This window comes from Arachis ipaensis, chromosome B2 (assembly GCF_059453495.1).
Source record: "Arachis ipaensis isolate K30076 ecotype BB chromosome B2, ASM5945349v1, whole genome shotgun sequence".
Taxonomy (NCBI): Eukaryota; Viridiplantae; Streptophyta; class Magnoliopsida; order Fabales; family Fabaceae; genus Arachis; species Arachis ipaensis.
The window spans coordinates 80444818-80454368 of NC_142437.1; the positions used below are offsets into that span (position 1 = coordinate 80444818).

General features: G+C 38.0%; 1 non-coding gene across 1 annotated transcript; it reads right to left on the reverse strand.

Annotated features, from left to right (window-relative positions):
* Positions 1-5909: 5909 nt before the first annotated feature.
* LOC148574557 (small nucleolar RNA R71) lies at positions 5910-6017 on the reverse strand. The gene has a single exon (XR_015906467.1). It is a non-coding gene; the product is annotated as a small nucleolar RNA R71 (small nucleolar RNA).
* Between the last annotated feature and the right edge of the window lie 3534 nt (positions 6018-9551).

Sequence of the window (9551 nt, forward strand, 5' to 3'; positions counted from 1 at the left end):
TTTCAATATCACTGCAGAGCACCATACAAACTTTTGGAAGATTTAGCATCATCAATCAAAGAGGTGAAAGAGGAATGTGAAGACCAGCAATGATGATGAGGAAGAGGACAGCAAGTAAACTCCAAAAGGTTGTATTGTTCATTATCAGATATTGCTGTGATTGAAAGTGATATTATACCCCTATATGTCCTTCTGTCTAGTATAGTTTTTCTGCAATTCAATAATCAAGATGCTTGATCATTTACAACACTATACTCTCCAAACTTGTTTGCACTCAATATTTCAAAAATGCATCACATGAAAGTTCTTTGAAAAGAAGGATTAAGGAATTAAACAATTTTGAGGCAAGCAAAAGATTAGGAAAAGTGGTGGTTCTAGTTGTATGATTATGTATTGAGGTTGCATGCTTATGAAAACTTGCATGGGAGCTCATAGGCGGGACATAGAGTTCAAAGAAGTGTTGTGGAGATTCTCAAACATTTATTCATCCAAGAAGCAGCAAACAAAACAAAAGAAAATAAAGAAAATACAAAAACAAAAAGAACATGGCCCAAGGCTCTGAGCATCAATTACTAGGCAGAGAAGAAGAAAGAAACAAGAACTCAAAGAGTTGTTATCCTAGTAAATGCTTGTGGTCGAATTGTGTCAAAGAAAGAGGCTTGAGCAAGTAAATCCTTAGGGGTGCTTTAACACCTAATACCTTAAAACCAACTGGTTTAGGAGTATTGATTGAAAGCTTATCTAAAGAGCCGCTTTGAGACATGACACTTAGAGTCAAGGCCAAAGCACATCAACTCTAAGCTGCTTCAAGGTGATTACCTATAGAGAGATCTCCATGATATCATTTGGATGAAAGTTCTAAGACCTAAGACTTCCAATATGTAAGGACTAGTAAGCACTGGAGCCCTTGCATGAGCATATAATTTAGAGTTCAATCCACTGTCACTTAATCACTTCACTCACAGGATATTACAAGTTATTCTTCAATCCATCTCAATTGAAAGAACCTTTGAGCATAATTCCTTTCTTGCTTGGGGACAAGCAACCTTTAAGTTTGGTGTTGTGATGACAAGTCATCTTAGCCTAGTTTCACTAGTCTTTTTCTTTTGTTTTCAATTGATTTTATGCACTTTCTTGAGCCATAAGTAAGCCAATTGGGTAGAATTTCATGTTTCCTTTGATTTAATCAACCATGGATAAATTAATGCAATTTCATGAGATTTTGTGCTATAATTGTCATATATTATGAAAGAATAACAATCTCATGATTTTGAGCATAGCTTTGATGTGCTTGGTTGATTAATGATAGGTGAAATGAGCTTTGAAGAAGGTTGAAGAAAGAAGAAATGGCAAGGAGCAGGAGAGAACAAAAAGCTTGAGCAAAAGCTTGCCTCAAACTTTAGCTCAAACTTTTGGAAGAATTGAATTCACCCTGGAGGAGCAAAAGCTTGTGCCAACGTTTGCCCTCAAGCTTTTAGGCAAACGTTGGCGCCACAACAAAACACCCAGGAGAGCAAAAGCTTGCGCCAACGTTTGACCTCAAACTTTTAGGCAAACGTTGGCGCCACAACAAAACACCCAGGAGAGCAAAAGCTTGCGCCAACATTTGACCTCAAACTTTTAGGCAAACGTTGGCGCCACAACAAAACACCCAGGAGAGCAAAAGCTTGTGCCAATGTTTGACCTCAAGCTTTTAGGCAAACGTTGGCACCACAACAACATGAAGGGGTATACTTCCAACATAAATAACTTGAGTTGTAGATGTCCAATTGAGGTGATTCCAATTGGGTTAGAAAGCTGACGTTCAGAGCTTTCCAACCATATATAATAGTCTATAGTGGACTGATGAGCGGATAATTTATACGCTTTTTGGCATTGTTTTTAGTATGTTTTTAGTAGAATCTAGTTACTTTTAGGGATGTTTTCATTAGTTTAATGTTAAATTCATATTTCTGGACTTTACTATGAGTTTGTATGTTTTTCTGTGATTTCAGGTATTTTCTGGCTGAAATTGAGGGACTTGAGCAAAAATCAGATTCAGAGGTTGAAGAAGGACTGCTGATGCTGTTGGATTCTGACCTCCCTGCACTCAAAATGGATTTTCTGGAGCTACAGAACTCAAAATGGCACGCTTTCAATTGCATTGGAAAGTAGACATCCAGGGCTTTCCAGAAATATATAATAGTTCATACTTTTCCCAAGTTTAGATGACATAAACTGGCGTTGAACGCCAGCTCTCTGCCCAATTCTGGCGTCCAGCGCCAGAAACAAGTTGCAAAGTGGAGTTCAACGCCAAACTGGCACAAAAGCTGGTGTTCAACTCCAAGAATGACCTCTCCATGTGTAGACTTCAAGCTCAGCCCAAGCACACACCTAGTGGGCCCCGGAAGTGGATTTATGCATCAATTACTTACTTCTGTAAACCCTAGTAGCTAGTTTATTATAAATAGGACCTTTTACTATTGTATTAGACATCCTGGATGGTATTCTGATCCTGTGATCACGTTTTAGGGGGCTAGCCATTCGGCCATGCCTGGACCTTCATTACTTATGTATTTTCAACGGTAGAGTTTCTACACTCCATAGATTAAGGTGTGGAGCTCTGCTGTTCCTCAAAGATTAATGCAAAGTACTACTGGTTTTCTATTTAATTCATCTTATTTCGCTTCTAAGATATTCATTCGTACTTCAACCTGAATGTGATGAACGTGACAATCATCATCATTCCCTATGAATGCATGCCTGACAACCACTTCCGTTCTACCTTCGACTGAATGAGTATCTCTTGGATCTCTTAATCAGAATCTTCGTGGTATAAGCTAGATTGATGGTGGCATTCATGAGAGTCTGGAAAGTCTAAACCTTGTCTGTGGTATTCCGAGTAGGACTCTGGGATTGAATGACTGTGACGAACTCCAAACTTGCGAGTGCTGGGCGTAGTGACAGACGCAAAAGGATAGTAAATCCTATTCCAGTATGATCGAGAACCTCCAAGATGATTAGCCATGCAGTGACAGCGCATCGGACCATTTTCACAGAGAGGAATAGGATGCAACCAACGACAAGGGTGATGCCTCCAGACGATTAGTCGTGCTGTGACAGAGCATTTGGACTATTTTCCCAAGAGGATTGAAAGTAGCCATTGGCACCGGTGACATCCTTACATAAAGCCAGCCATAGAAAGGAGTAAGACTGATTGGAAGAAGACAGCAGGAAAACGGAGGTTCAGAGGAACGAATGCATCTCCATACGCTTATCTGAAATTCTCACCAGTGATTTACATAAGTATTTCTATCCTTCTTTTATTACTAAATTTCGAAAACTACATAACTATTTTATATCCGCCTGACTGAGATTTACAAGGTGACTATAGCTTGCTTCATACCAACAATCTCTGTGGGATTCGACCCTTACTCACGTAAGGTATTACTTGGACGACCCAGTGCACTTGCTGGTTAGTTATGCGAAGTTGTGAAGATATGTTTAGACCATGGTTCTGTGCATCCGTTTTTGGTGCCATCGCCAGGGAATTAATTTCGAACAATAATTCACAACCTGAGTAACAATTTCGCATACCAAGTTTTTGGCGCCGTTGCCGGGGATTGTTCGAGTTTGGACAACTGACAGTTCATCTTGTTGCTCAGATTAGGTAATTTTCTTTTTGTTTTATTTTCAAAAATATTTCAAAAAAATTCTCATCTGTTTTCGAAAAAAAATAAAAATGTTTTCAAAAAAAAATGTTTTCAAAAATATATTTTTCTTCAGAATTTTTAAGAATGAATTCTAGTGTTTCATGAAGCATGTTGAAGCCTGGCTGGCTATAAAGCCATGCCTGTAGGGCATGTTAGGCGTGTCATGTCTGAGTTACATACTAAAGCTTGGCTGGCTATTAAGCCATGCCTGACCCTTTGATTGGAGCTTTAGACTAAAGAGCATAAGATTCCTGGAATTCATATTAAAAATTTTGGAATCCTTATTTTTGTTTTTCAAATAATTTTCGAAAAAAATATAAAAAAATTAGAAAATCATAAAAATCAAAAATATTTTTTGTGTTTCTTGTTTGAGTCTTGAGTCATGTTATAAGTTTGGTGTCAATTGCATGTTCATCTTGCATTTTTTTGAAAAAATTCATGCATTCATAGTGTTCTTCATGCATTCATATGCATGTTTTGTGTCTTTTCTTGTTTTTCATATGCATTCCTGAATTCTTTATGTCTAAGCATTAAAGAATTCTAAGTTTGGTGTCTTGCATGTTTTCTTTGCATTAAAAATTTTTCAAAAATGTGTTCTTGATGTTCATCATGATCTTCATAGCGTTCTTGGTGTTCATCTTGACATTCCTAGCATTCTTGCATGCATTCATTGTTTTGATCCATAACTTTCATGCATTGCATCATTTTTCTTGTTTTTCTCTCTCATCATAAAAATTCAAAAATCAAAAAAATATCTTTCCCTTTTTCTCTCTTAAAATTTCGAAAATTAGATTTGACTTTTTCAAAAAATTTTAAAATCTAGTTGTTTTTATGAGTCAAATCAAATTTTCAATTTAAAAAAATCTTATCTTTTTCAAAATCTTTTTCAAAAATCAAATCTTTTTTCAATTTTTTTAGTTATTTTCGAAAATTTCAAAAATATTTTTCAAAAATCTTTTTCTTAATTTTACATCATATTTTCGAAAATAACATCATCAATTAATGTTTGATTCAAAAATTTCAAGTTTGTTACTTACTTGTTAAGAAAGATTCAAACTTTAAGTTCTAGAATCATACTTTGTGATTTCTTGTGAATCAAGTCATTAATTGAGATTTTAAAAATCAAATATTTTTCAAAAACTAATTTCTATCATATCTTTTCAAAAATATCTTCTTATCTTACCTTTTTCAAAAAAAGTGATTGTAAAATATCTTTTCTAACTTCCTAACTTCTTATCTTTTCAAAATTTGTTTCAACTAACTAACTAACTTTTTGTTTGTTTCTTACCTTTTTCAAAACTACCTAACTAACTCTCTCTCTCTAATTTTCGAAAAAAATCTTCCCTCTTTTTCAAAATTTCTTTTTAATTAGACTGATTATTTTATTTTTTATTTGAATTTTCGAAAAACTACTAACCTTTTTCAAAAACTATTTTCGAAAATCACTAACTCTTTTTCAAAAATTATTTTCGAAAATTCTCTCCTTCTCTCATCCCCTTCTATTTATTTATTCATCTACTAACACTTCTCTTCATCTCACATCTCTGCTCCTATCCTTACCCTTGTGTTTGGATTCTCCATTCTTCTTCACCCCTATTCCTTTTCTTCTTCTACTAATAAGGAACCTCTTTACTGTGACATAGAGGATTCCTCTTCTTTTCTTGTTTTCTTCTCCTTCTTATGAGCAGGAACAAGGAAAAAGGCATTTTTGTTGAAGCTGATCTAGAACCTGAAAGGACTCTGAAGAGAAAACTAAGAGAAGCTAAATTACAACAATCCAGAGACAACCTTATTGAAAATTTCGAACAAGTAAAGGAGATGGCAGCCGAACCCAAAAACAATAATGCAAGGAGAATGCTTGGTGACTTTACTGCACCTAATTCCAATTTACATGGAAGAAGCATCTCCATTCCTGCCATTGGAGCAAATAATTTTGAGCTGAAACGTCAGCTAGTTTCTCTGATGCAGCAGAACTGCAAGTTTCATGGACTTCCATCTGAAGATCCTTTTCAGTTTTTAACTGAATTCTTGCAGATCTGTGATACTGTTAAGACTAATGGAGTAGATCCTGAAGTCTACAGGCTCATGCTTTTCCCTTTTGCTGTAAGAGACAGAGCTAGAATATGGTTGGACTCTCAACCCAAAGATAGCCTGAACTCTTGGGATAAGCTGGTCACGGCTTTCTTAGCCAAGTTCTTTCCTCCTCAAAAGCTGAGCAAGCTTAGAGCTGATTTTCAAACCTTCAGACAGAAAGAAGGTGAATCCCTCTATGAAGCTTGGAAAAGATACAAGCAGCTGACCAAAAAGTGTCCTTCTGACATGCTTTCAGAATGGACCATCCTGGATATATTCTATGATGGTTTATCTGAGCTATCAAAGATGTCATTGGATACTTCTGCAGGTGGATCCATTCACCTAAAGAAAATTCCTACAGAAGCTCAAGAACTCATTGACATGGTTGCTAATAACCAGTTCATGTACACTTCTGAGAGGAATCCTGTGAGTAATGGGACGCCTATGAAGAAGGGAGTTCTTGAAATTGATACTCTGAATTCCATATTGGCTCAAAATAAAATATTGACTCAGCAAGTCAATATGATTTCTCAGAGTCTGAATGGAATGCAAGCTGCATACAACAGTACTCAAGAGGCATCTTCTGAAGAAGAAGCTTATGATCCTGAGAACCCTGCAATAGCAGAGGTAAATTACTTAGGTGAACCTTATGGAAACACCTATAATCCATCATGGAGAAATCATCCAAATCTCTCATGGAAGGATCAACAAAAGCCTCAACAAGGCTTTAATAATGGTGGAAAAAACAGGTTTAACAATAATAAACCTTTTCCATCATTCACTCAGCAACAGACAGAGAACTCTGAACAAAATACCTCTAATTTAGCAAACTTAGTCTCTGATCTATCTAAGGCCACTGTAAGTTTCATGAATGAAACAAGGTCTTCCATTAGAAATTTGGAAGCACAAGTGGGCCAGCTGAGTAAAAGGATCACTGAAATCCCTCCTAGTACTCTCCCAAGCAATACAGAAGAGAATCCAAAAGGAGAGTGCAAGGCCATTGAATTAATCACCATGGCCAAACCTGTAAGGGAAGGAGAGGACGTGAATCCCAAGGAGGAAGACCTCCTGGGACGTCCAGTGATCAATAAGGAGTTTCCCTTTGAGGAACCAAAGGACCCTGAGGCTCATCTAGAGACCACAGGGATTCCATTGAACCTCCTTATGCCATTCATGAGCTCGGATGAGTATTCCTCTTATGAAGAGAATGAGGATGTCACTGAAGAGCAAGTTGCCAAGTTCCTTGGTGCAACCATGAAGCTGAATGCCAAATTATTTGGTAATGAGACTTGGGGAGATGAACCTTCCCTGTTCACCAATGAATTAAATGCATTGGATTTACTGAGATTGCCTCAGAAGAAAGAAGATCCTGGAAAGTTCCTCATACCCTGTACCATAGGCACCATGACCTTTGAGAAGGCTCTATGTGACCTTGGGTCAGGGATAAACCTCATGCCACTCTCTGTAATGGAGAAACTTGGAATATTTGAGGTGCAAGCTGCTAAAATCTCATTAGAGATGGCAGACAACTCAAGAAAAGAGGCTTATGGACAAGTAGAGGAAATGTTAGTAAAGGTTGAAAGCCTTTACATCCCTGCTGATTTCATAATCCTAGATACTGGGAAGGATGAAGATGAATCCATCATCCTTGGAAGACCCTTTCTAGCCACATCAAGAGCTGTGATTGATGTGGACAGAGGAGAATTAATCCTTCAACTAAATGAGGATAACCTTGTGTTTAAAACTCAAGGTTCTCTCTCTGTAACCATGGAGAGGAAGCATGAAAAGCTTCTCTCACTACAGAGTCAACCAGAGCCCCCACAGTCAAACTCTAAGTTTGGTGTTGGGAGGCCACAACCAAACTCTAAGTTTGGTGTTGGGAAGTCTCAACAAAGCTCTGAACATCTGTGAGGCTCCATGAGAGCCCACTGTCAAGCTATTGACATTAAAGAAGCGCTTGTTGGGAGGCAACCCAATGTTTATTTATCTAATTTTATTTTCGTCTTTCATGTTTTCTTAGGTTCATGATCATGTGGAGTCACAAAATAAACGAAAAATTTAGAAACAGAATTAAAAACAGCGGAAGAAAAATCACACCCTGGAGGAAGCACCTGTCTGGCGTTCAACGCCAGAACAGAGCATGGTTCTGGCGCTGAACGCCCAAAATGGGCAGTATCTGGGCGCTGAACGCCCAAAATGGGCAGCATCTGGGTGCTGAACGCCAGAATTGCACCCTGGAGAAGAGCTGGCGCTGAACGCCCAGAACAAGCATGGTTCTGGCGTTCAACGCCAGAAATGGGCAACAAATGGGCGTTGAACGCCCAAAATGGGCACCAACCTGGCGCTGAACGCCCAGAGTTGTGTGCAAGGGCATTTTACATGCCTAATTTGGTGCAAGGTTGTAATTCCTTGAACACCTCAGGATCTGTGGACCCCACAGGATCATCTTCGGATCTGTGGACCCCACAGGATCATCTCAGGATCTGTGAATCTCACAGGATCCCCACCCACCTCACCCTCTCTCTCTCCATTCATGGTCATCCCTTCTGTTTTCCATTCACCACTCACATCCATACACACATCCCTCTATCTCCTCCATATCTTCTTCTTCTTCATATATTCTTTCTTCTCTTGCTCGAGGGCGAGCAATATTCTAAGTTTGGTGTGGTAAAAGCATAAGCTTTTTGTTTTTCCATTACCATTAATGGCACCTAAGGCCAGAGAAACCTCAAGAAAGAGGAAAGGGAAGACAAATGCTTCCACCTCTGAGCCATGGGAGATGGAAAGATTCATCTCACAAGCCCATCACTAAGAAAAGGATGGAGCAAACAAGAAAGCACATTCATGAATCTCAACAGGCACATGAAGAAGCTCATCATCAAGAAATCCCTGAGATACATCAAGGGATGCACTTGCCTCCACAGAATTTTTGGGAGCAAATCAACACCTCCCTAGGAGAATTAAGTTCCAACATGGGACAATTAAGGGTGGAACATCAAGAACACTCCATCATCCTTCATGAAATTAGAGAAGATCAAAAAGCAATGAGGGAGGAGCAACAAAGACAAGGAAGAGACATAGAAGAGCTCAAGGACATCATTGGTTCCTCAAGAAAGAAACGCACCCATCACTAAGGTGGACTCATTCCTTGTTCTTACTTTCTCTGTTTTTCGTTTTCTATGTTAAGTGCTTATCCATGTTTGTGTCTTCATTACATGATCATTAGTAGTTAGTAACTTTGTCTTAAAGTTATGAATGTCCTATGAATCCATCACCTCTCTTAAATGAAAAATCTTTTAATTCAAAAGAACAAGAAGTACATGAGTTTTGAATTTATCCTTGAACTTAGTTTAATTATATTGATGTGGTGACAATGCTTCTTGTTTTCTGAATGTATGCTTGAACAGTGCATATGTCTTTTGAAGTTGTTGTTTAAGAATGTTAAATATGTTGGCTCTTGAAAGAATGATGACTAGGAAACATGTTATTTGATAATCTGAAAAATCATAAAAATGATTCTTGAAGCAAGAAAAAGCAGCAAAGAACAAAGCTTGCAGAAAAAAAAATAAAATAGGCGAAAAAAAATAGAAAGGAAAAAAAAAGCAAGCAGAAAAAGCCAAAAGCTCTTAAAACTAAGAGGCAAGAGCAAAAAGCCAATAACCCTTAAAACCAAAAGGCAAGGGCAAATCAAAAGGATCCCAAGGCTTTGAGCATCAGTGGATAGGAGGGCCTAAAGGAATAAAATCCTGGTCTAAGCGGCTAAACCGAGCTGTCCCTAACCATGTG